Source organism: Somniosus microcephalus, chromosome 6, assembly GCF_052327205.1.
Source record: "Somniosus microcephalus isolate GS21.2 chromosome 6, FLI_Smic_1.0, whole genome shotgun sequence".
Classification (NCBI taxonomy): Eukaryota; Metazoa; Chordata; class Chondrichthyes; order Squaliformes; family Somniosidae; genus Somniosus; species Somniosus microcephalus.
Genome location: NC_140992.1, coordinates 144,321,204 through 144,349,027, shown reverse-complemented (window position 1 = coordinate 144,349,027; position 27,824 = coordinate 144,321,204). Strand labels below are relative to the sequence as shown.

The 27,824-nt window shown below is 44.8% G+C and overlaps 1 long non-coding RNA gene across 1 annotated transcript; it reads left to right on the top strand.

The window, feature by feature from the left end:
- Nucleotides 1-414: 414 nt before the first annotated feature.
- LOC147116116 (uncharacterized) lies at nucleotides 415-11,107 on the top strand. Its single transcript, XR_015078748.1, has 2 exons — nucleotides 415-1,028; nucleotides 8,974-11,107. It is a non-coding gene; the product is annotated as an uncharacterized LOC147116116 (long non-coding RNA).
- The last annotated feature ends 16,717 nt before the right edge of the window (nucleotides 11,108-27,824 follow it).

Here is a 27,824-nt window from a genome sequence, read left to right as displayed (position 1 = left end):
ATCAGGTCCAGTCATCGCAGTTTTTGGCCAATCAGCTTTTGCGATTGAATGTGACCAGAAGCCGTTTGCTAGATCAATACAAGATTTATATTTTTCCCTCGTGATTCCAGAGAGGAGGGCTGTGGAATTTTGCTGTTGTTCAGTATGTGGGGCCGTTACCTTATTTAAGGCTGTATAATCGACCACTAATCTCCACCTCCCATCTGGTTTAGCAACACCAAACAATGGTGAATTAGTTCTAGATGCCATTTTGATTAAGACACCTTGTACTGTTAGTTCTTTGAACGTTGTTAGGAGATCTATTTTTCCTTTGTGGTCTTGAATAGGCCACTGTTTTTTAGGTTTGTGCCAGCCAACATCAAGTGGGTGGGGTTTGATGTCTATCTTTCCACATTGATTTGGATGGCGTTGTTAAGGAGAATTTCAGTACTAAGGACTTTGCAAAGACTGTCGGGATACTTGACATTAAACTGGTTGACAAAGGGGCCCCCTGAACTCGCACGTAGGCTGGGATGAGATAATGCCAGCTGCAGTTTTGTTATTGAACGATTGTGGTCACCTTGCGACGGAAAATAGGTTGGACTTCTGCTTCTCCTGTCTGCGGTTAAAGGACCCGAAAAAGGTTTTAGACCTAGGGTCCATCGCTTGCTTAAAATAGGTAACCATTTTAGATGTCACGGGGTGTCGCTAGGATTATGTAATCAACCGTCTAAGTTGTTTTGACCTCTGTATAAAGGTAAGCGGCTTGAGTGTACAAAACGAGAAGTGTGGCGATTGCACACCGGGTGTATAGCTGCTTCTCCCAGAGCTCTGCAATAAAGCATTCTTTTACTTTGCCATTCACTCGTGGTCAGAGTTTTATTTGACTCCAAAGGCTTCTGTTGGGATCGTGTCGACCTAGAATATCACCTGGTCCATGTAGCCCCAAATTAGCTACAACAATTGGCGCTGCGAGCAGGGTCACCGAGTGACTGGCCGCCCTGATCAAGCGGACACACGCTCGAGTGATCTAAAAGAACAAAAGAGAGGTGAGATGGCATATGTAAAATTGTGCTAGGATACTAACAACCGTAAGACTGCATTATTTCTTGTATTTCCAGGGAAACCAGGTATAGCCTAGGAGGAGAACTGGAAGAGAGGAGGGGTAAAGGAGCCGGACCAACCTTTACCTACACGTGACGGACCCCGAGAGAAAGGTATTTGTGTTCTCAGAATCGGGGGGCCGAAGATAGTGACCAAGGGACATAATGTCGAGTAAGGATCTGAAGCGGGGGCCCCCGGGCTCCCTCATCGATACTTTTATGACGGATAGATGTACCCTTATTGAAAGAATGCAGAAAGACGGGTGGGACGTATCCAAAGGTTTGGACTGACAGCGGTCATGGTGGGACACACAGAAAAAGGGAAGAACTAAAAAAGCAGGAGTACTGTTGGTTCATCAATTGGCAGGATTGATAGAACAGGCAGAAAAGGCAGCGGTGAGTCTTAAGGGAAAACAACTTCAGATAGATAACCTCCGAACAGAGTGTGAGGGATGTAAAAAGCAAATAGAAATCCTCAAAGGAGTTAATGAAGGACAACAACAATGGCTGGGAGAATATAACCGACAAACCTGGGGAGAGATAGGGAGAGAAGAAGCTCTGCCCCCCTATACCAACCCCAGCGCACCCCCAGTTTATAATGTAGCACCAGTGACAAGGCAAGACCCACTGAATGACCTAGTGGTTGCTAATAGGGGAAGAGCAGATTGGAAAGCATTTACCCCAGGTGAAAAGGAAGCCGTTATGAGCCGTCTGGGAAAACTACAGACCCGGAGTTCTAACACTAAATTTTGGGCGGAGCTGGATTCAGTTTGGCAGGGTCATCCCCTCCACCTTAGGGACGTACACCAATTAGTGCAGGCAGCATGCCCCGTGGACAGATGGCGGTTGGTGCCTGAAAACCAAGGCGCTGGCAATGCCAACACAGACTACCGCAACGGAAGATGGGTGAATCAATGCCCACTAAAAATGAATAAGGAAGAAATGACTCCCGCCTTCCAGTTATACAAAATAGCAGTACAAGGGGTGTTAGGAGAGGCCCCCACAAATTGGAATAAAATAACGGCGTGTAAACAAAAGAAAGGAGAGGGCTCTTCAGAATTCGGGGAACGATTGTTCGCCGTCTACGGAGAATCCTCTGGACAGCCAAACGCGGTGAGAACAGACCCAGCCTTTATCCAGGCATTTAAAGATGGGCTGTCCCCCCCCCATCAGGCAATCCTAAAACTAGGAGTACTGACTACCAGAGTATATGATGAGATAGTTGAATGGGCATGTGGCGTTGACGGATTATAGGCCAGGGAGAAGGAAGAGGTGCAAGTGAAGAAGGAGAGAGTAAGTGCAGTCCAATCCGACAATGTCGGGTCAGGGACAAAACCGAAAGGCGTTTGCCACAATTGTGGTAAGGTAGGACACTTTATTAGAGACTGTAAGCAACCAAAACCGTTGAAGGAGTGTAGTTATTGTGGGAAAAAGGGGCACTTGGCACTCACATGTTATCAAAGGCTAAAGGAGACAGGAAGCCTAAAGGATGCTGAGATGACCGTCCCAACTGCTCAGTATGAGGATTTTAAGAAATGGCAAAGTTATCTCAAATGACAACAAGAATGATATTCGGTGGCCCCCATGCAGGGAGGAAGAAAAAAAGGGGGGCGAATATATGTGTCTGCACTAATAGGGGGCCGACCATGTGAGATGTTAGTGGACACAGGAGCAGCAATATCTATAACCAACCTCCCCCTCCCTGTAACAAAGAAAAGTGCGGTAATTACTGGGGTGGGCGGTGAAGGTGTCACAGCCTTCCGCAGCATCCCGCAAGTAGTAGAAATAAATGGGCGTTATATCCCCATGAGCTTTTATGTATGTAAAAATAATGAAGGGACTATAATGGGTAATGACCTGTTAAGAGAGTACCAGGTACTTGTAGATTGTGGAAAGGGTAAGTTAACCTGGCCAGATGTAAGTGGAAAGACCCAAGATGTGGGGTGCTTAACGGGCCACACGACAACGTTAGGAGTAGCAGCAATAAATACGTGGTCCAACCCACCGCTACCAGAATATGAAGACATTTGTAACTCTGTGGAGGGCACCTGGGCGGCGAACAAGCTGGACACTGGTAGGGTCAACATGGACCCTATCATAGTGCCTGGACCAGAGCATAAACCCCATCGTCAGTACCCCATAAAGCCAGAAGCCCGTAAAGCAGTAATAGAGATAGTAAAAGGGTTAGTGGAGCGAGGTATTCTAAGGGAAACAACCAGCACCACTAACTCCCCGACCTGGCCAGTGGGAAAACCTGACGGGAGCTTCAGGCTTACAATAGATTACACCGCCCTAAATAAGGTAACCCCAAAGTTACACCCCATAGTTGCTAGCCCCTCCACGATATTAAATGGGTTAGACCCGGGGCATAAGATCTTTACTGTGCTAGACATAGCTAACGGGTTCTGGGCTCTGCCATTAGACCCGGGGTCTCAAGAAAAGTTTGCCTTCACAGTAGGCGACAAGCAATATACATGGACCCGACTTCCCCAAGGGTTCCATAACAGTCCAGCGATCTTTCACCAGGTCATGTGTGACATTCTCCAAAAAGTGGAACTCCCACTTGGGAGTACCACCCTCCAGTATGTGGACGATATACTCATAGCGTCCACTACAAAAGAGGGACATAAGACTGCACTCGGTGCAGTCCTAAAGACCTTAGGGGAGGGAGGACTGAAGGTCAGCCCCAAAAAGGCACAAATAGGCAAAACCCAGGTCTTATATTTAGGACACCTTATCTCACAAGGGGTAAAGGAGATGCCCGCAGATAGAAAAGGGGCAATACAAACCATGCCTAGACCGGTAACAGTAAGAGGAGTAAGGAAAGTACTGGGGCTTTTTAATTACAGCCGAAACTTCATCCTGGGGTTCGCAAAAACAGCGGAACCCATACAGCGATTGGTAAAAGGGGGTAAGCCTGCCCTGGACCCCATTGAATGGGGTCCTGAGCAGGAACAAGCTTATACCCAACTTAAACGAGATCTGATATCAGCCCCAGGACTAGGACTCCCAGATATGAACAAACCCTTCCACATACACTGCGATAATGAGGAAGGATTTTATTCGGCCGTAGTCACCCAGGAGCATGGAGATAAACGTAGACCCGTAGCATACTATTCCACTGCAGAAGGACCAGTAGTATCGGGACTCTCGCGCTGCATAGCCGCTCTAGATTGTGCAGCTTGGGCCGTAAAAATTAGCGAGCCCGTTGTAATGACAGGAGATATTATTCTCCACACAAAGCATACTTTGGTAGAAATGTTAAATACCAGAAAATTGCGATCAGTCTCACACTTGAGACGGGCGAAATGGGAGGCTGTTCTCCTCCCTCCCAGTAAAGCAGTAACAATAGTCAGAGACGCAAGGGAAAACCCGGCTGAAGGAGTATTGGGGTCGGGTATTCCCCATGATTGTGGAGATGTAGATGCTGACTTAGAGGGAGACAAGATAAAAGACACTCCGTTACCAGGGGCTGAAGAGACCCTGTACGTAGACGGGTCCCGAAAATATATAGACGGACAGCCTCGTACGGGCTGGGCTGTAGTAAAGTCAGATGAGAACTGTACGATCGGGGAGACTTGAAGGAGGCTTGTCAGCCCAAGTAGCAGAACTAGTGGCTCTGACAGTAGCATTAGAAGAGTCCGAGAATAAAATTGTAAATATATATACAGATAGCCGATATGCGTTCGGTGTAGTCCATGACTACATGACTGCATGGGGCAGACGGGGATTTGTAACTACCGGAGGAACCCCCATAAGACATCAGGAAAGAATCGAAGCCCTCCTGGAAGCGAGTAATAAGCCTAAACAGGTCGCAGTAATAAAGATTAAAGCACACCAAAAAGAACCAGCCAGAGACAGTCCAGAATGGACGGGTTATATGGGCAACCAGGCAGCTGACAGGGCAGCTCAGGCAGCCCTGATCTTGGAACGGAAAGAAGCAAACCTAGAACGGAAGGAAGGAAAGCAGATAGCGAAACAATCCGCGGAGTTAGCCTTAGGATGGGAACCCGAGGAACCTGTAGCCAGTGTAGATAGCCCAGGAAATGAAATTAGTATCGCTGAGCTACACGAGGATATATTACCTAGTGAAAGGCAAAGATGGAAAGAACAAGGAGCCAGACCAACAGCAGACGGAGTATGGCGAATAAATAACAAGGTAATGGCCCCCGAGTGTATACAGAATACCCTACTCGAAATACACCATGGATTAAGCCACTCTGGAAAGGAGGCGATGCAACAGACTTTAGGTAAGGAGTGGTGGTGGAAGGGTATGGGGCGGGACATTGCTAAGTATTGTCAACGATGCATCGTGTGCGCTCAGCATAACCCAGGAAGACCGGTTAAGATTAGATTAGGACACCAACCCAGGCCCCGAGGGCCATGGGAGCACTTACAAATTGATTTTACGGGGCCCCTACCCATGTCAAAGGGTAAGACGTATTGCTTGGTAATCATTGATCAATTCACAAGATGGGTGGAGGCCTTTCCCACCAGAAATTGTACGGCCACTACAGTTGCTCGAATCTTGGCGGAGGAGGTAATCCCACGTTGGGGAATGCCCCTCCAGATAGATTCGGATCAAGGAACCCACTTCACAGGAGGTGTGGTCAAACATATGTGCCAGTTAATGGGAATTAAGCAAAAGTTTCATATACCCTACCATCCCCAGAGCTCGGGGATGGTAGAAAGAATGAACCGAACATTAAAAAATGCGCTGGCTAAGGCCATGCAGGAATCGGGAAAAACATGGGTGGAAGTGTTACCTATCATTCTGATGAAATTACGAGCCACCTGTAATCGTACCACAGGCCTTGCCCCGTATGAACTTATGACAGGACGAGCAATGCAATTGCCAGAAGGCATAATTACGGGAGGGGTGGATGTAGGCCCCTTAAAGGACAAGCTACGGCGATATGTCCAAGAAATGAGTAAACAACTAAAAGAAATGCGGACGCAGGTAAGGTACCGTCAGAGGGAGCAGGACGAGAAGGAATGCCCCTTCCCGTTACCAGAAGTCCCTACAGCGGGAACTAGGGTAATGCTAAAGGTATTACCAACCAAATCAGGCTTTGCTCCCAAATGGAATGGGCCTTACGAAGTTATTATTAGCGGAGATACTTGCGCCTGTCTAGACATACGGGGAAAGGGAGTGTGGAAACATTGGACACAGCTAAAGATATATGAGCCAAAGTCATCCCTGGAGCCTCCTGAGACGGAGACTACCGGGGAGAGTGAAACCACGAAAGAAAAGACTGACTAAATGAATGTAACCAGCATAAAATTAAGATTAAAGTTGTTAAGGTATTGTGTTAAGGACTCAATCTGTAGGGGCGTACAACGCAGATTGAGAATTGATACTGTTTGGTTAAGGCATAAGGATTACGCTTCATAGAAACATAGAAACATAGAGATAGGAACAGGAGTAGGCCATTCGGCCCTTCGAGCCTGCTCCGCCATTCAATGAGATCATGGCTGATCTTCGTCTGAGATCTTAGCTGATCTTACCAGTTCAGTACCCCGTCCCCGCCTTTTCTCCGTAACCCTTAATCCCCTTAGCCTCCAGAAATATATCCAATTCTCTCTTGAAAATATTTATTGAATTAGCCTTCACAGCCCTCTGTGGCAGGGAATTCCACAGGCTCACCACTCTTTGAGTGAAGAAATTCTTCCTCATCTCTGTTTTAAATGATTTGCCCGCTATTTTTAGACTGTGGCCCCTGGTTCTGTGCTCCCCTGCCATTGGAAACATTCTCTCTGAATTCAGCCTGTCCAGGCCTGCCATAATTTTATATGTTTCGATGAGATCCCCTCTCAATCTTCTAAACTCCAGTGAGTACAAGCCCAAACTATTCAATCTCTCCTCGTAGGTCATTCCCGCCATTCCAGGTATCAGCCTGGTGAATCGCCGCTGCACTCTTTCCATGGCAAGAACATCCTTCCGCAGATGGGGCGACCAAAACTGTACACAATACTCCAGATGCGGTCTCACCAGCACCTTGTACAGCTGTAGTAAGGTATCCCTATTCCTATACTCGAACCCCCTTGATATGAAGGCCAACATACCATTTGCCTTCTTAATCGCCTGTTGCACCTGCATGCTCTCCTTCAGTGACTGGTGCACAAGAACACCCAGGTCCCTCTGCACTTCCCCATCTCCCAATCTATTGCCATTTAGATAATAATCTACCCTCCTGTTTTTACCCCCAAAGTGGATAACCTCGCATTTATCCACATTATAGTGCATCTGCCACGTATCCGCCCATTCCCCCAACCTGTCCAAATCGCACTGTAGCCTCCTGACATCCTCATCAGAGCCCACCCCTGCTCCTAGTTTAGTGTCGTCAGCGAATTTGGAAATATTGCATCCAATTCCCTGATCCAGATCATTTATATATATTGTGAACAGCTGGGGTCCCAGGACAGATCCTTGCGGCACCCCGCTGGTCACTGCCTGCCACTCCGAAAACGAGCCGTTTATTCCAACTCTCTGTTTTCTATCCGCCAGCCAGTTCTCTATCCACGTTAATACTTTGCCACCAATCCCATGAGCCTTAATTTTGCATGATAATCTTTTGTGTGGAACCTTATCGAAGGCTTTCTGGAAGTCAAGGTACACCACATCCACTGGCTCTCCCCCATCTATTTTACCAGTTACTTCCTCAAAAAATTCCAGCAGATTAGTCAAACACGATTTACCCTTTGTAAATCCATGTTGACTCTGTCCGATCCTTTCCCCATTTGTCAAGTGCTCCGCTATTTTATCCTTAATAATGGACTCTAGCATTTTGCCCACAACCGATGTAAGGCTTACTGGTCTATAATTCCCTGCTTTCTCTCTACCCCCCTTTTTAAATATTGGGGTAACATTAGCTACCCTCCAATCCACGGGTACTGTTCCCGAGTCAATGGAGTTCCGGAAGATGATCCTTAGAGCATCTGCTATCTCCAGGGCCACCTCCTTAAGTACCCTAGGATGTAGTTTATCAGGCCCCGGGGATTTGTCGGCCTTCAGTCCCCTCAACTTACCCAACACCATATCCCTAGAGATACTAATTTCTGTCAGCTCCTCCCTCTCATTAGTCCCTATGTTTGCCGATATTCCTGGGAGGTTATTTGTGTCCTCCTTTGTGAATACAGAACCAAAGTATGAGTTTAATTGGTCAGCCATTTCCTTATTCTCCATTATATATTCTCCCGAATCGGACTGCAAGGGACCGACTTGGGATTTTACCAGTCTTTTCCTCCTGATATACCGATAAAAGCTTTTGCAGTCTGTCTTTATGTTTGCTGCAAGTTTACTTTCGTATTCTATTTTCCCCTTCCTGATTAATCCCTTTGTCCTCTTTTGCTGTATCCTGTACTGCCCCCAATCTTCCGGTCTGGTGCTTTTTTTTGCCAGTTGATATGCCCTTTTTTTTGATTTTATGCTGTCCCTAATTTCCCTCGTTATCCACGGTTGAGCCACCTTTTTAGGTTTATTTTTATGCCAAACCGGTATAAACATGTTCTGGAATTCTTCCATTCTATCTTTGAATGCTTGCCATTGTCTATCCACTGTCAATCCCCCCAGAAACACCACCCAATCAATCTTACCCAATTCCCGTCTCATACCCTCGTAATTCCCTTTATTTAAGTTCTGGACCTTAGTCTCTGATTCAATTTCCTCACTCTCCATCTCGACTGAGAGCTCGATCATATTATGATTCGGGGTTACAGAACTCGTACTCGGCCTTGGAAAGGTGACTGCGGTTATGCGAGCTCTGTTATGGTGTTTGGATCGTTCTGACCTGCTGACATCCAACACCCGTTTTAAGTTTTAAGCTTTAACCTACCTCAGAAGGGGTGTGCATAGAAGTTACTACTAATACACCCTTGTATTATTTTCCAGGTCAACATCAGCTGATTAATGCCTGATACTTTGATCTGTTTGCCTGTGTGGGCATTTATTTTGTGGCTTATTGCATCGGCTGTGCTTGTGTGCTTTTATCTTAACGCGTTGTTACAAGAGTGTTATCGGGAGGGCCAGAGAAACCATAAGCCAGTTTCAGACAGGCAGTCCTTACTTAAAATTGAAAATGAAGACCGTAATATGTTTAGTTGCGATAATATGCATTGTTACGGTAACCCGGGGCAGACCGCAGTGTAAGCGTAATTTACACGTAAATACCTTTGTTTATATGTCCTACGAGTATGCTAAGAAAAGGGAGCAGTCCAGCTGTTGGGTCTGTATCCACATCCCGATACATAGTAGGGGTGGGATACCCCTTCGTCCGGTGGCCTTTAATGTTACTCAAATGCTGCTATGGATGCACCACCAGAACCAAACTAACGTACCGTGTGAGGAGGCAGTCGGAAACCGTACTGCCACCAGGGGTGCAATCCGACGGAACCCTTTTACTGGAATGAGTTGTTCCGCCCTAAGGACAGCGGGTTATGAAATGACCGAGTTTGAGGGATGGTATTATACATCCTATAATACCAGTGTAAACCCCCCTTTTCTGATACTAACAAATACCAGTGGAATGGGAAACCCACGTACGGGAGTGTGTATTATGCGTAACCTAGAGAAGGGTGGGGTCCCGGTAGGAAGCAGTAGCTGCTATAAGATCATTAACTGTACCACCGGGCCGAGCGGGACGTCCCAGGCAAATAGGATTCTGATTCCCCCCCGGCCGGGGTACACGGAGTCCGTTATCCTAACGGGACCCAGCACATTCAATCAAGAGCAGGATCCAAGTAACCCAAGTCCTGGGCTAGATAGTCTACAAGCCTATAATGGTACATATTTTATATGTGGTCACCGAGCCTATCCATGGTTACCCCGGAATTGGACGGGTTCGTGTTACTTAGGTTATGTAGTACCCTACATTCACCTCTTGAATGAGATTGGGGAACACCACGAATTTAAGAAATACCAGATTAAAAGAGAGCTAGGAGCTTATCAAAGATTTTTTGGGGTAATAAACCCTCCCTATGGAATAATGAACTTAATGGATGAAACAAGGAAGTTGGCAAGGTTAATAGAGGTAGTTGCCAATGTTACTGGGGAAGCTTTAACAGAAATGAGTACTGAAATGGTAGCCATTAGAACAGTAGCCCTTCAAAATCGTATGGCCTTAGATTACCTCCTTGCAGCACAAGGAGGAACCTGTGTCTTGATAGGAAGTGAGTGCTGTACTTATATCCCTGATAGTTCGGAAAATATCACAAACTTAGTAAACCACATGAAGGATGAAGTGAAGAGAGTCCATACCAATCCGGGAGAAGGATGGTTGGAGTGGCTAGGACTAACAGGATGGGGTTCCTGGATAATGCATGCATTGGCTATCATCGTTGCGATATGTGTTGCAATATGCTGTCTGCTAACTATAGTGAGAGCTTGTTGCAAAATGGCAATGACACCGGTAATGCCAGTCAGTGTGATTCAGGCGGATGAACTATCGCTTATGGAAAAGGACAAGGAGGACCAACCTGAACCAACTGCCTTCCCTCGGGTGAGTCAGTGGTTGTAGGAACAACACTGTGAAGAAAGAAGATTGATGGTCAGCTGGACCAAGAAGATCGTGATCCAGGACCAAAAGGAGGGATTGTTAAGGAGAATTTCAGTACTAAGGACTTTGCAAAGACTGTCGGGATACTTGACATTAAACTGGTTGACAAAGGGGCCCCCTGAACTCGCACGTAGGCTGGGATGAGATAATGCCAGCTGCAGTTTTGTTATTGAACGATTGTGGTCACCTTGCGACGGAAAATAGGTTGGACTTCTGCTTCTCCTGTCTGCGGTTAAAGGACCCGAAAAAGGTTTTAGACCTAGGGTCCATCGCTTGCTTAAAATAGGTAACCATTTTAGATGTCACGGGGTGTCGCTAGGATTATGTAATCAACCGTCTAAGTTGTTTTGACCTCTGTATAAAGGTAAGCGGCTTGAGTGTACAAAACGAGAAGTGTGGCGATTGCACACCGGGTGTATAGCTGCTTCTCCCAGAGCTCTGCAATAAAGCATTCTTTTACTTTGCCATTCACTCGTGGTCAGAGTTTTATTTGACTCCAAAGGCTTCTGTTGGGATCGTGTCGACCTAGAATATCACCTGGTCCACGTAGCCCCAAATTAGCTACAACAGCGTTGTAGAAAAGGGTAGTATCTATTAATGAGTTGCTTTGGAGGTCTTTGCCTCCCCCCTCGAGACAATTTCGATCATGTTGTGTCCGAACATGTTTTTCCCTGTCATCCTGGTCTGTGGATGCTTCTACAGGTCTGGTTGAGATTTTAAGGTAATGTTTCATGTCTGGTTGTCCTATAATGAGAGAACAGGCCAATTGTGGTACCAGTCCTACATCTAGGGTCACCGTGATTCCATATATAGTAATAGGTATTTTGTAAAAATTAATTATTTTGATTTTGTCTTGTGTGAATCCCCCTAATGTTTTTTTACAAATTGGGCTCCCCAAAACTGCCCACTTAGTTTTTATAATTGCAGGATGTTTACAGTGTAATGAGCTCCCGTATCAAACAGGGCCTTCACTTGTGTGTTTTTGGGCAAGGTTGACATAGCATAGGGGAATTCAAGAGGCCCTGGCTGGGCGCCAGGCCTTCAATCCTGGGATTGTTGATCCTCAGGATCCTGAGATTCATTTGCTGCTTTGTCTTTAATTATTTTAACTGATTTTTGTTCCTCCCTCTTGGGGGTATCATTTTTTCCAAATCCCTTAGTGGGTTTGTCGGACCATTTATTACCTTGATGATCCTCCTATTGGGGTGGACATTGGTTCTGCCGGGAATCTTTTTGATCCCCATTTCTGTTTTCTTCTATCCTCCCATGGCTCTCTGAAAGTTTTGGCCAGTGTAAAAGCTGTCCCCATAAAGAGTCCACTGTCCTTCACTTTCCTTTCGAGGTCTAGCCCCTCGTCTATCCCATCTTTCCGGGGAGAAATATTTCTCATATTGTGGGCGAGTTGGGGGTGGAAACCTTCTGGAATACCCTCTTGGGGGTCCCGAGCCACGGGTTTGTGTCTGGGCGGGGTGGACTTGAGAGTTGCTTCTATACAGTCCTAATTTTGGAGTACCAATACCTTCTTCGGGTTTTTTATCCCTAGTTTCTGATCTCATTATAGGTTTAGTTTGGGGTAGACATAAGAGGTCATGATTTAATTGGATAATGCGATTGACATTATCCCATCTTTGTTGGTTTTCTCGATAATCATTTAGAGCACTCTCACAGGCAAGGTTGAGGGGTGTATTTTGGTATTGATTGGCCAGGCAACCATGGACAATGTCCCAGTTATCCTGTGTAAGTACTTTGCCTAATCTGTAGGCAGCTACCAGCCCTATAGTTGTGGCTGTATTAGTGAGTATTTCCTTGATGGAACCCATTACATGCCCTCCCTGAGTTGTCCTGAGAACATAGGCATATATTTGAACCCAGTTGTTACACTGGTTTAATGGGGGAATTGAATCTGAACTTAGTATCATTTGTAGCAGTTGCCTCAGGTGTTGGGCATTCCAATCTTGGCAACAGGTTTCCAAATTATCAAGGTTCGTTAGAATCTGGCAGGTTTTTTTCCTGGCTGGTGTATCCCGGTCTACCACACATTGTGTAGATAGAGCTCAGGTTTACTTGACCTTGGGGCACAACGTGTGTTTGCTGGGGTTGGCTTACTGGACCAGTAATCATTACACATCCAGCATTTAGATAAGATTGAGCTAGTGCCTGTCGGCATTGATTATAATAGGTTCTAAGCTGTCTATAGTTTTCTCGAAGATTGTGGTCATTTATTTCATCATGAGCTTGCCACCTTAACTGGAATCCATGGCCCCCAGGAGCAAACGCTGCGCCGGGTCCTACTATTCGACAATGGTTGCCACCACCTTGTTGGGCACTGTTCATTAGGCCTCCCAATTGTGCAGGTGTGCACCTTATCATTAAGTAATTTAGTGGATTTGGAGTATTAGTTTGATTATCCCACAGGATATTCTGTATCCCCTGGTTCTGGGGATCAACATCAATTGTGCCATGAGTTCTAACGACTCCGTCGGCATCAAAGCCTTCTATTTCAAAAATTATCTCTTGGGTTTGTGGAGGTACAGGGATAGGATTATTTCCCGTAATAAAGCAATCGTTTGAATTTCCTAATAAAGAGACTTGGCCAATTTCAACAGGGTTTGCCATTTCGTCAGGACCTAACATCGGTTAGGGTTTAATATAAACTTTAAAAGAAATTTCTAGACCTCAATGGTATATTGAGGGAGTTCTGATTTAAGTTCTACAAGGCCTGATCAGGGACTTGTCATCTCTAGAGACTTAAATCTGGGTCTTAGTACCGCTGTCAGTAAAACACTCCTTCTATAATTAACAATCTACAAGATAAAGATAGATATAAATATAAGTATAGGTTCTGTATCAACTCGTTAACACACACGTTGGGCACCAACTGAAAGGATTGTTACTAGTCCTAGCCCCTTTCGGGCTACCCCAGATCAGGCATATTCCCCAGACGTTCACCTTCAACTAAAGTTAGAGGTAGCCGAATCCTAAAGATGCTTAATTGGGTCTGAAGGTTCAGACTATCTCTTCCTAAAGGAAAAGAACGACCTGAAGATGTTACCATCCTCCAGGTAGCACTTTTAATAAGTTTAACTAGACTGTAACCTTCTGGATATTATGAGGGTCCAGAAAACTCCTCCAGAATTCTGCAACTCCTCACGAAAGAGTGTACAGAGATTGAGTTTGCGAGATTGATACAGAAGTTCTATGAGAGAATATTCTAAAAAGTATAGAATTATTAAAGAACCAACATGTGACTTACAGCTGGTGATTCAATTGCAACATTAACAGTTCCAAATACAGAAAACTTACAATTTTTATTATCAGAGATCCTTATTGTCAAATCTTAACTTCATTACATTTTTATGTTTCTTAGTCTTATTTCAGGATATCCACCAAAATCAAGTACTTTTGATACCCGAGACTCAAAGAGTTGTAGGCTTACAGAGCCTGCCTCTGAAGTCTGAGAATTGCTTTGCCCCTTAACAGCGAATCTATCTTCCCATTTGAAAGTTCTATATTTATACCTTTTTTCAGATATATCCTTTGAAGTTTTCTGCTAATGTAAGCTAATTATCTCTAGTCATTCTTCTGCTAACCTCTACTATTTTTACCGTCAGTTCAGCTGTCACAAGCAGACTTGTGTCTGCTCTGTAGGTGTCTCGGCCTTTAGATGTTTAAAACTTATCATAAAAACAATGTGGAGCAGTGGTTCTATTTGTTGTCATTTTTATCAAAATCTCCTGTTTATATATTTTGCCTTTAGAACAACTCAACTTGGTTGCACCACAGACTTCGTGTCTTCTAGGTGTTCCAAGTTCAACACAAAAACAATGTGATGGTTGGTGCCTCCCGTTTTTCATTTCATGTCAGGTGTTTCTTTTACTTGATGTCATTTTTATAAAGGCACATGTTTCTTTAATTTATGTGATTTATTTCTGAAGTGTTGGTTTATAACACTTATACTGGGTATGGATATTGTGTTCTTTCCAAGCTGCAGACTTTTAGGAACCTTTAACTTTCTACTTCAATAAGGCCTATATCTCAGTGTCAACAACCCATCTTATCTCAAAGTTCTGTATGTTGTTTACAGCTTTTGATTGTTAAGGCTTCCAGACTTCCAGACCCAGTATGTCATGTTTTAATAAAGTCAAAATTCTGTTCATAGGATGGTGAATTTTTCTGAATATGGCTATTCCATTACACCCCCTCTTGACCAAAAAATGAGCCGGAGCATCTAGACAGCATTTGGTCAATGTTACTAATAAGGTTACAATAGCACATTAATTTCACGAGATTCACAATCATGTGCTACATGAAAATTCCTTTTAAGTCATCCTAGGACAATGTTTTGCCTTATTTTATATTGAACACAATTTAAAAGGGCGATTGGTACATTTCATGCAATTAGCGAAAAAACATGTACTTAGAATGTCCAATTAGCAGATGTAAGTTCCATTGACATGAGATATACATAGGAGTCAAGGAAACATCATTTGAAACTAGCTGAAGCTTGGCATGCCGTTCCTTCAATCCAGCGTGTAGACTGATTCTCATTTTCGTAAAGGCCTTACCACCAGGCACTCAGTTGATTCCTTCTTCATCCGCGGAGTCTTCCTCCTTCATTGAAGTAACTCATTGATCTTTCCTTGTTTCAGTTGTTGCTTTTCACGAATCCAATTCCTGACCGTTGCCAAGCGTCGTGTGGCGGAGCCGGCGACACCACCTGACTGACCATCATCAGTAATTCAATCGCATCCATTGTAAGATTCGCAAAATTCCCACATTTCCCCCAAGGTTATTAATAAAGGGACCCTATGGACAATTCAAAAAGGGTACCCAAAAGATGGCGTCCGCACCTCGTGACCAAAAACCTGTAAGATTTTAAAAGCTTGGACTCTGCAGCACAGAACAAGCTGTTTTGGGAAATCAAAACTTAAAATGCATTTCTGTCAAAAGGACTTTTGTGTTTGAAAACCTAGACAGTTAAGCAAACACTGAATATGCATTTTCGTCGGATTGGAACAGATCACCCCAGTTAGACCTAAGCGCAAGGCCATTAGTTTGTCTGCATAAATAATCGGAAACAGCTTAGGGAAGCGACCAAGGCTGCACAGGCCGATTGAAATGCATTAGGTGCGATAAACGGCCATCTAAAAGCAGTTAGTTTAGATTGCTATAATCATTTAAAACAGCCCGCCAAAAGTGAAACAATGAACTGACCTGATTTGGCACGCAGATAAGGGCCATTCGAAAAGAGTATAACTGTAGGCCCGCAGTAGCAATCGCTTTCTTCCTCTCTTGCCCAGTAACCAACGCTCCTTGCCCTCGTGGCTCCTGCTCTTTTTCCCCTCCCATGCTTGCTGCCTGGCCACCGCCCGTGTCTTTCCCAATTCCATCAGGGATGCCCAGCATTGCGCCAGACGAACACGGGCAAACTAGGCCAGACAAGGCGGGACGAGACGAGATGAGGCGAGGTGAGATGAGATGAGGCGAGGCGAGGTGAGATGGAATGAGATGAGATGAGATGAATTGGGAGAAGATTGAAGAATGCTTCGAATAATCGAGCCTTCAATTCAGCCGACCTCCGACTATCTTCATGCAAACTCCAACTGCCGCCCGAGGAAGAGGAACCATCATCCCTGCGAGGTAAAGTACCCAAGCAAAGACTTTAACCTCAGGGTACTTTACCTGGATGATGCCCTTGCAGCACCTGTAGTGATCAATAACATGTCATTCTGTGGTGGACACTAGGTGGAGCAGTAGAGCTGTGTAGAGCTGTATGTATAAGACTACACTACCCAGCTGTATATATATTAAGACTACATTACCCATGAGGCTAGGCTACCCACAAGGCAGCAGTCAAGATGGAAGCCTCTACAAGATGCTGTACAAGTCCACATGTGCTCAATAAAAGTATCTAGCAAAAGCTAGCTGTGTTCATAATAAGAATGTCTATTTATTAATGAACATAACAGTGCCCTGAGACCATGTGACAACGGCAGGCCCCAGAGAGCACAAAGAGCGAACCCCAAACTCCACAGCTGTTTGAACTCAACAGATTTTGACTCAGTGAGCATGAATTCCTGGCCCCTCATAGCTTAAGCTAGTTAGGTATAGGGGTGGGATACGGATAAGGGGATTGTTAATGTAGTTTGTTTTCCCTTGATGTGCCGTGTGTTCCCCATTCCCTGTATAAGTATAGTTATTTTGTTTATGCCTGTAATTGTTTACCAGTAATTTCTCATAAGACTGTGTTTTATCTCTGTTCAATAAAATCTTGGTTTTCTTACACCAAACCACTTGTCTACTCGAGTTTTCTGTATCGCCGCCTGCACCTAAGTGCAGTGTCTAGAACCCAGGGGCGTGGGAGCGATTTGAACCGCTCACCAACAGTCAGGGGCATAACTGACTGGTCGCACGCGACGCGTCACCCGCCACCCCCTACACCATTTCCTGTGTCGTGCTCCAAGCTGGGTCTTGAAAGACAGTGTATGACTGCACTTTGTATTGTTCCTGCAGTTCGGTATCCTGCAGGACATCTTTTGAGATTCTCTATGGAGACAATTTTAACAATGTGCTTGCCATTCAGCTGATTAATATGTATTTGAACTGTTCTTTCATTAATAACAGAATGTATTTGAACAGGTTTTTTCCACTTTGGTCTTAAACCAGCTTTTTGCTCGAACTTCTTTTCCTGTACCCATTCTCCTACTAGAGGTCGCCATGCTTTGTTTGTCAATTTTTTCTGAATATTTGCCTCGCTTATCTTCTGATCATATCGATGAATCTCCTCTGTTACTTCTTATTTTAAATCTAACTGTCGCTGTCAGGTCAAGGACTCAGAGAGTGTAGAGGCAATAAAAGAACTAAGAGTAAGCGGTGTATGCATCTCAACTCCATACATCAAATAATATGGGGTTTTAGGGGACACTGTCCCTGAGGCAGATGCGGGCACATTATTAAGTGATAGCTGTACCTCCGAAATGATGGTGGTCCACTTATTCCCCCTGATTCTCAACAGTTTGACCAATAGCTTTTTTACTTCATGGTTTTTACGTTCCACTAGCCCCGCTGATTGCAGATGACGTGGCGTGCTGTGCTCTAACCCAATCCCCCTTTGTTCGCAGTAGTCTTTGAATACATTGGATACACGCCTTGATCGGAGTGTAAGATTTTGGGTGCACCAGCTACAGTAATTATGTCAGAAATAGCATTGGCTAGTGCATTTTCAGAAACAGTTTTTGTGGGGACCAGCCGCCAGCATCCATCTACACAAACGAGATCATTTCTGTACCCCAAATACGGGGGAAGTGGTCCAATAAAGTCAATAAAGAATTTCCCCATTGGCTCTTCAGCTTCCACAGGAGCCAATGGTGGTGGCTTAATTAGTGATGACTTATTGGTTAAATAGCATGGCTCACAATTTGCTACGTATGTTTTACAGACCTTAAGCATGCCTGGCCACCAATATAAGGGGGTCAATTAGCAGAATGTTGTTCTGGCACCACAATGTGCTTGACCTATGCCCTCGTGAGCTTCTTTTACAAGCTGTTCTCATTTGTGTCTTGGGGGTACTATTCAGTTTCCCTTGGGCAACATAACTAGCACAATACCGGTAGGGGTTTCCGAGTAAATGTACTTTGCTGGATATCCTGGTGGATTCTCTTTTGTTGGGTCTAATAGCTGAATCAGTTCCTCATCCTGATTAGCTGCCCGTTCTGCCCTAGTGATTACACTAATCTTGGCAGGCCCCTCTTGAGGGGGTGTCATGCAGACCGAATGTTTCGGTTGTTCACCTGCAAGGCTGTTTCCTTTTGAGTGTACTGTCCCAGTGGTATGTCCATTTACATGAATCACGTGACAATTCTCTTTCTCCATTCTCGAACGGAGAATGTCTTCCCACAATGACTTATGTTTTATGGGTTTACCCTTATGATTGGTAAAATTTGTTGGTTCCAGGAAAACTAGATCTTGGTTATATCCTCTTTTACAAATTCACTATCCGTACAGATTATTGTGTGTTTAATATGGTCTGCCTTTTCTAAAGCATACCGTAATGCTGTGACTTCAGCATATTGCGCTGTCTTATGGCCAAGAGGTATGAACAGTAATTCTTCTGAATAAAAAGAATAGGAATCTCAAAAAGTCCCTATTACTATCCCCATCCCAACTGAGGATTGTTGGGATGTCCCTTTTTTAATCGTCAGTGAAGATCCATCACAGTAAATGACTTGATGGTATTCTGTAAGCGGTCTCATAGGTCTTTGTCTGATTCCCTCCTCCGTATCATCATCCTCCAAGATGGGGAGAGGCTCTAAGTCCATTTCCGGGGAGAGGAATTTAAAAATGAGTGTAGGATCATTCAAGAAAGATGCCCATTTATCATAGCGGATCTGTGTGGCTCTTTTTTCATCAGAGGCCATCCTCAATACTAATCTTAAATCTGGAATCTCAGTATAGATGGTAATGGGGTATTTCCCTTGAAGGGCTCATGGCTTGTTGAGGCATTGAACTACCATAGTCATTACCCTGTCTTTTTTAATGTACCTCCTTGCGACATTGGAAAAGTTATAAGAATGGAACTGAATGGGCACTATTCTATTTTCACTACAGAAATCTGCAACTGCCACTTTAGATGATGACCTGAGATGAATATTGAGGGGAACTTGTAAGTCCCTCTGTTCCAGGTCTATGGCTTTTTGTACCTCTCGGCATAATTGTTGCAATTTTGAGTAATTGTCTGGTGAAAATATGAATGGTCCTTTTGCTGCTTCGCCCACTCTAGCATACAGGGGTGCTGAGAGCTGGGCAAAAGTTGGCATAAAGAATCGAGCAAAATTCAGGAGTCCTAAACTTGCTTGCAGATTTTTCAGAGTTTTAGGATATTGAATGGTGGCTAATTTTTCTTTATAGGATTGAGTTAATCCTCTACCGTTTCCAGTTATTCGCAGGCCTAGAAAATCTACCTCTTCCCTAACTGGTTGACTCTTTTTATGTTGATTAAGTACCCAGCATTTATAATCTGGATAAAACACTATCAATGGCTTTCAAGTGCTCTTGCAGATTCTCACGTGACAGATATATATTGCCCACATATGAATTGACGTTAGGTAGGTCTTTTAAAAGATCAATGATGTGGGCTGAAAAGAGAATGGGACTGTTTTGAAATCCCTGGGGCAACCTGGTCCAGCAATACTGATAACCATCGGGTCCCGTCATCGCAGTTTTTGGCCAATCAGCTTTCGCGAAGCCGTTTGCTAGATCAATGCAAGGTTTATATTTTTCCCTCGTGATTCCAGAGAGGAGGGCTGTGGAATTTTGCTGTTGTGCAGTATGTGGGGCCGTTACCTTATTTAAGGCTGTATAATCGACCACTAATCTCCACCTCCCATCTGGTTTACAACACCAAACAATGTTTTTTTTATTCATTTTTTAAAATTCATTGATGGGACGTGGGCGTCGCTGGCTAGGCCTGCATTTAGTGCCCATCCCTAATTGCCCTTGAGAAGATGGTGGTGAGCCGCCTTCTTGAACTGCTGCAGACCATAAGAACATAAGAACATAAGAAATAGGAGCAGGAGTAGGCCAATCGGCCCCTCGAGCCTGCTCCACCATTCAATAAGATCATGGCTGATCTGATCCTAACCTCAAATCTTCTATCACTCTCCATCCCACCCGAACTTCTGTGATCTCCCGGGAGAGGCGAAAAACCAGTTAAAAAACCCAATGGCCAATTTGGGAGAAAAAATCTGGGAAATTCCTCTCCGACCCATCGAGGCGATCAAAACTCTTCCAGGAGATCACTCTGTCCCTATATTTTCTACAGTACTTACCTTCTGTAAAGGCGATCTCCACCCCAGCCAGGAACAGGAATAAAAACATCTCCTGAAATCTAACACAGAATTAGAACACAAGAAGTAGGAACAGAACCAGGCTACATGGCCCCTGGGCCCGCTCCACTACCCACAGGGCCATGACCATTCCGAACCTAGACTCATGTCCATTTTTCCTGCCCGCTCCCCGTAACCCTTAATTCCCTTTACTTCTAGGAAACTATCTATTTCTGTTTTAAATTTATTTAATGATGTAGCTTCCACAGCTTTCTGGGGCAGCAAATTCCACAAACCTACCACCCTCTGAGTGAAGAAGTTTCTCCTCATCTCAGTTTTGAAAGAGCAGCCCCTTATTTTAAGATTATGCCCCCTAGTTCTAGTTTCACCCATCATTGGGAACATCCTCACCGCATCCACCCGATCAAGCCCCTTCACAATCTTATATGTTTCAATAAGATCGCCTCTCATTCTTCTGAACTCCAATGAGTAGAGTCCCAATCTACGCAACCTCTCCTCATATGACCACCCCCTCATTCCCGGGATTAACCAAGTGAACCTTCTTTGTACTGACTCGAGAGCAAGTATGTCTTTTCTTAAGTATGGACACCAAAACTGTATGCAGTATTCCAGATGCGGTCTCACCAATACCTTGTATAACTGCAGCAATACCTCCCTGTTTTTATATTCTATCCCACTAGCAATAAAAGCCAACATTCCATTGGCCTTCTTGATCACTTGCTGCACCTGCATACTAACATTTTGAGTTTCGTGCACCAGGACCCCCAGATCCCTTTGTACTACAGTACTTTCCAGTTTCTTGCCATTAAGATAATAACTTGCTCTAAGACTTTTCCTGCCAAAGTGCATAACCTCACACTTTCCAGTATTGTATTCCATCTGCCAAATCTCTGCCCACTTACTTAGCCTGTCTATGTCACTTTGCAGGTTTTTTATGTTCTCCTCACATACTACTTTCCCTCCCATCTTTGTATCATCTGCAAACTTTGATATGTTACACTCGGTTCCCTCCTCCAAATCGTTAATATAGATTGTAAAGAGTTGGGGACCCAGCACTGACCTCTGCGGAACACCACTAGTTACTGATTGCCAGTCTGAGAATAAACCATTTATCCCAACTTTCTGCTTTCTGTTAGAGAGCCAATTCTCCACCCACGCCAGAATATTACCCCCAATCCCGTGATTTTTTTTCTTGAGCAATAATCTTTTGTGTGGCACCTTGTCAAATGCCTTTTGGAAGTCTAAATACACTACGTCCACTGGTTCTCCTTTATCCACCCTGTATGTTACTTCCTCAAAGAACTCAAGCAAATTTGTCAAACATAACTTCCCCTTCATGAAACCATGCTGAGTTTGTCCTATTAAATTATGTTTATCCAAATGTCCCGTTACTGTCTCCTTAATAATGGACTCTAACATTTTACCAACCACAGATGTTAGGCTAACAGGTCTATAGTTTCCAGCCTTCTGCCTACAGCCCTTTTTAAATAAGGGTGTTACATTAGCAGTTTTCCAATCTGCCGGGACCTTTGCTGAGTCCAGGGAGTTCTGGAAAATTATTACCAATGCATCCACAATCCCTACTGCCACTTCCCTCAAGACCCTAGGATGTAAGCCATCAGGTCCAGGGGATTTATTCAGCTTAAGTCCCATTATTTTACCAAGTACCACTTCCTTAGTGACTTTAATCATATTTAGCTCCTCTCCCCCTAGAGCCCCCTGTTTGTCCAGTGTTGGGATATTCTTAGTGTCCTCTACCGTAAAGACTGATACAAAATATTTGTTCAGCGTTATTGCCATCTCCATGTTTCCCACATTAATTTCCCAGTCTCATACTCTAAGGGACCAACATTTACTTTAGCCACCCTTTTTCTTTTTATATAACTATAGAAACTTTTGCTATCCGTTTTTATATTTTTTGCTAATTTACTTTCATAATCTATCTTCCCTTTCTTAATCAATCTTTTAGTTATTTTTTGCTGTCTTTTAAAGACTTCCCAATCTGCTATCTTCCCACTAGATTTGGCTACCTTATATGCCCTTGTTTTTAGTCGGATACTATCCTTAATTACTTTACTTAGCCACGGATGGCTATCTTTTCTTTTACACCCCTTTTTCCTCAGTGGAATATATATTTTTTGGAAGTTGTAAAATAACTCCTTAAATGTACACCACTGATCATGTACCGTCTTACCCTTTAATCTATTTTCCCAGTCCACTCTAATCAATTCCGCCCTCATATCTTCATAGTCTCCTTTATTCAAGCTCAGCACGCTTGTTTGAGATCCAACCTTCTCACCCTCTACTTGAATATGGAATTCAACCAAGTTATGGTCACTCATTCCAAGGGGATCCTTTACTAGGACATTTTTAATTAATCCTGTCTCATTACACAGGACCAAATCTAAGGTTGCTTGCCCCCTGGTCGGTTCAGTTACATACTGCTCAAGAAACCCATCCCTAATACACTCAATGAACTCATCCTCAAGGCTGCCCTGCCCAGTTTGATTTGTCCAGTTAATATGATAGTTAAAATCCCCCATAATTATAGCTGTTCCCTTATTACAAGCCTCAACTATTTCCTGATTAATACTCGTGTTTTTCCCCTTATTATTCCTTATCTCTACCCAAACTGTTTCACTATCCTGCTCCTTTGACCCAATATCATTTCTCTGTATTATAGTGATTCCTTCCTTTATTAACATAGCCACCCCACCTCCCCTCCCTTCCTGCCTGTCCTTCCTGATTGTTAAATAACCTGGTATGTTTAATTCCCAGACATGGTCACCCTGCAGCCATGTTTCTGTAATGGCCACAAGATCATACCCATATGTAATTATTTGTGCCGTTAACTCATTCATTTTGTTACGAATGTTATGTGCATTCGGATAAAGAACTTTCAAATATGTTTTGTGACACTTAGTTCCTGTTTTTTCCCCTTTTCCTACTTTACCTTTTACTCCATACCTTCTGTCCCCTCCTGGCACGTTCTGTTTTTTAATTTTCCCACTGCTACCTAAGTCTATGACCTTCTCCGTTGTCATTTCTGTTATTTGCTCTCTAGAAACCTTCCCCCCACTAATTAGTTTAAAGCCCTCTCTACAGCCCTAGTTATATGATTCGCCAGGACTCTAGTCCCAGCACTGGCCAAGTGGAGTCCGTCCCAACGGAACAGCTCCCTCCTGTCCCAGTACTGGAGCCAGTGTCCCAAGAAGCAAAACCCATTTCTCCCACACCAGTCTTTGAGCCACGCATTTAACTCTTTAATTTTATTTATCCTAGCCAAATTTGCTCATGGCTCAGGTAATAACCCAAAGATTATTACCCTTGAGGTTCTGTTTTTTAATTTGACCCCTAGCTGCTCATACTCCTTTAACAGAACCTTCTTCCTTGTCCTATCTATGTCGTTTGTACCAACATGGACCACGACAACTGGATCCTCCCCCTCCCACTCCAAGTTTCTTTCCAGCCCAGAAGAGATGTCCTTAACCCTGGCACCAGGTAGGCAACACAGCCTTCGGGACTCCCACTCTTGACTGCAGAGTACCCTATCTATCCCACTAATGATACTATCCCCTCCCACTACAACATTTCTTTTTACTCCCTCCACTTGAATGGCCCCTTGCACCACGGTGCTGTGGCCAGGTTGCTCATCCTCCCTGCAGTCCCCGCTCCTGCCCTCACAAGGAGTAAGAACCTCAATCCTGCTTGACAAGAGCAAGGGCTGCGGCTCCTTCAACACTACATCCTGGATCCCTGTACCTTCCTCACTCGTAGTCACACCATCCTGTCCCTGACCACGGACTACATCTGCAGTAATTAATTTCATAGGTGTGACCACCTCCTGAAACATAGATTCCAGGAACTTCTCCCCCTCCCTGATGTGTCGCAGTGTCTGAAGCTCGGTCTCAAGCTCTTTAACATGGAGCTTGAGTTCCTCTAGCAGCAAACACTTATCGCAAATGTAATCACTGTGAGCCTCAATGGGGTCCACCAGCTCCTACATTTCGCAATAGTGACACATCACCTGTTCACCCATATCTGTGTAATTAATTAAATTTCTTATTATTAATTATGAAGACCCTCTGCCCCGATATAGATGATAATATTACACCACTATTTAATAGGACTTACCAACTTAAAGGTATAGAAGAGAAGGAAGAGAACCTACCAACCAGTTGATCACCAACCTCCCTCGTGGAAGCGGTCTGGGGGACCTATCCGGTTGAATTGTATCACTGCTCCACGTCCGCAGTGTTGGATTAGCCTGAGAGAGGGAAGCAAAACAGAGCAACAAGCACCCCCTCACCTCCCACTTGCCTGAACTCTGCCACTTACCAAACTCTACTTACACACAATGCGACCGCACTCAGCCAAAATCCTGGAACTCCCTTCCTAACAGCATTGTGGGTGTACCTGCTTTTTGTAGACAGGACATACTTGGGCAATTTTCCACATTGCCGGGCAGATGCCAGTGTTGTAGCTGTACTGGAACATCTTGGCTAGGGGCGCAGCTAGTTCTGGAGCACAAGTCTTCAGTACTATTGCCGGAATGTTGTCAGGGCCCATAGCCTTTGCAGTATCCAGTGTCTTCAGCCATTTCTTGACATCACGTGGAGTGAATTGAATGGGCTGAAGACTGGCATCTGTGATGCTGGGGACCTCAGGAGGAGGCCGAGATGGATCATCCACTCGGCACTTCTGGCTGAAGATAGTTGCAAATGCTTCAGCCTTGTCTTTTGCACTCACGTGCTGGGCTCCACCATCATTGAGGATGGGGATATTTTTGATGCCTCCTCCTCCTGTTAACTGTTTAATTGTCCACCACCACTCACGACTGGATGTGACAGGACTGCAGAGCTTTGATTTGATCCAATGGTTGTGAGATCGCTTAGCTCTGTCTATCGTATGTTGCTTCCATTGTTTGGCATGCAAGTAGTCCTGTGTTGTAGCCTCACCAGGTTGACACCTCATTTTTCGGTACGCCTGGTGCTGTTCCCGGCATGCCCTCCTGCACTGGTGAATTCGTTCGAGTTGCCATTTTGATTAAGACACCTTGTTCTGTTAGTTCTTTGAGCATTGTTAGGAGATCTATTTTTCCTTTGTGGTCTTGAAAAGGCCACTGTTTTTTAGGTTTGTGCCAGCCAGCATCAATGGGTGGGGTTTGATGTCTATCTTTCCACATTGATTTGGATGGCGTTGTAGATAAGGGTAGTATCTATTAATGACTTGCTCGAGGAGATCTTTGCCTCCACCCTCTAGGCAAGTTCAATCAAGCTGTGTCCGAACATGTTTTTCCCTGTCATCCTGGTCTGTGGATGCTTCTACAGATCTGTTTGAGATTTTAAGGTAATGTTTCATGTCTGGTTGTCCTATAATGAGAGAACAGGCCAATTGTGGTACCAGTCCTACATCTAGGGTCACCGTGATTCCATATATAGTAATAATGTATTTTGTAAAAATTAATTATTTTGATTTTGTCTTGTGTGAATCCCCCTAATGGTTTTTTACAAATTGGGCTCCCCAAATCTGTCCACCTAGTTTTTATAATTGCAGGATGTTTACAGTGTAATGAGCTCCCGTATCACACTTGTGTGTTTGTGGGCAAGGTTGACATAGCATAGGGGAATTCAAGAGGCCCTGGCTGGGTGCCATGCCTCCAATCCTGGGATTGTTGATCCTCAGGATCCTCATTTTCATTTGCTGCTTTGTCTTTAATTATTTCAACTGATTTTTGTTCCCCCCTATTGTGGGTATCATGTTTTCCAAATCCCTTCGGGGGTTTGTTGGACTGTTTATTATGTTGATGATCCTCCTGTTGGGGTGGACGTTGGTTCTGCCAGGAATCTTTTAGATCCCCATTTTGGTTTTCTTGTTATCCTCCCATGGCTCTCTGAAAGTTTTGGTCAGTGTAAAAGCTGTCCCCATAGGGAGTCTACTGTCCTTCACTTTCCTTTCAAGGTCTAGCCCCTCATCTATCCTGTAGTGTATGTACCTTTAAGGGGAGAACTACTTTTTACAGCTCCTGTATACTGTAGTACCGGCAGTGACCACACCTGTATATAAACCCTGAGTAGGGATCTGTACAGTTAGTTTTAGAGTAACCCTCATCCAGTAAACACCTGTTGATTGTTCCCTGCAGTCTCTTGTCTAGTTATTGAAGGACACACAACATCAAGATACATGGATCTAACATTGGCGACGAGAAGATTCAAACCTACCTGCAACTCTGCATCACCTCCCAGGGATTCGCTCCTGGAGAACAGTGAAAGAAGAAGGCCGAGTCCAGAAGCACGGGTGTCGACCATCCAGCGGAGACTTGAGCATCGCAGGAGAGGCTGTTGAGAGCTGGGCTTGGTTCTCCAGTCACGGTGGTCCAGCGAAACAGGCTGGCAACAGGTACGGCACAGACCCTTCCCGGACAGCGGCAGCTAGAGCCGACCGATGGCACAGAAAAAGGCCGAGCAGCGTCGACGGGAGAAGAGAGAGAGTAGAGCGCACAGGGCGCAGCCGGTGTTCAGGACCGAGCGGCATCAACGAGAGAGAGCAGAGCGTAGCCGGTGTTCATGGGCCGAGCAGCATCAACGAGAGAGAGAGGCACGCAGGAAAATGCGCAGAGCGCAGCCGGTGTTCAAGGGCCGAGCAGCGTCAGCGGGGAAGAAAGGAAAATGCGCAGAGCGCAGCCGGTGTTCAAGGGCCGAGCAGCGTCAGCGGGGAAGAAAGGAAAGCGCGGGAGACGCCATTTTGAGCTGCAGCGGAGAAGAAGGGAGAGCGTGGGAGACGCCATTTTGAGCCGCAGTGGAGAAGAAGGGAGAGCATGGGAGATGCCATTTTGAGCCACAGCGGAGAAGAAGGGAGAGCGCGGAAGACGCCATTTTGAGCCAGTCTAACCACACCCAGGGATGCCGAAGAGTGGCAGTGTCACAGCGTTCGACAATGAAGGTTGGACAACATATGTCGAATGCATAGAAGTGTACTGCAAGGCGAACGAAGTACCAGATGACAGGAAAGCGCTGGTATTGTTGAATTCAATGGGTGCAAAAATGTATGGCTTACTGCAAAACCTAGTAACCCCAGAGAAGCCAGTGGAAAAGGATTTTGAAAACATAGTGTCAATCCTACAGGACCACTTAAACCCCACACCGCTGCTGATGGCAGAAAGATTTAAGTTTCACAAAAGGAACCAGCATAAAGATGAAAGTAATGCTGAGTATTTAACGGAACTGCGCATAACCCATCTAACATATCCCATCTTTCCGGGGAGAAATATATCTCATATTGTGGGCGTGTTGGGGGTGTAAACCTTCTGGAATACCCTCTTGGGGGTCCCGAGCCATGGGTTT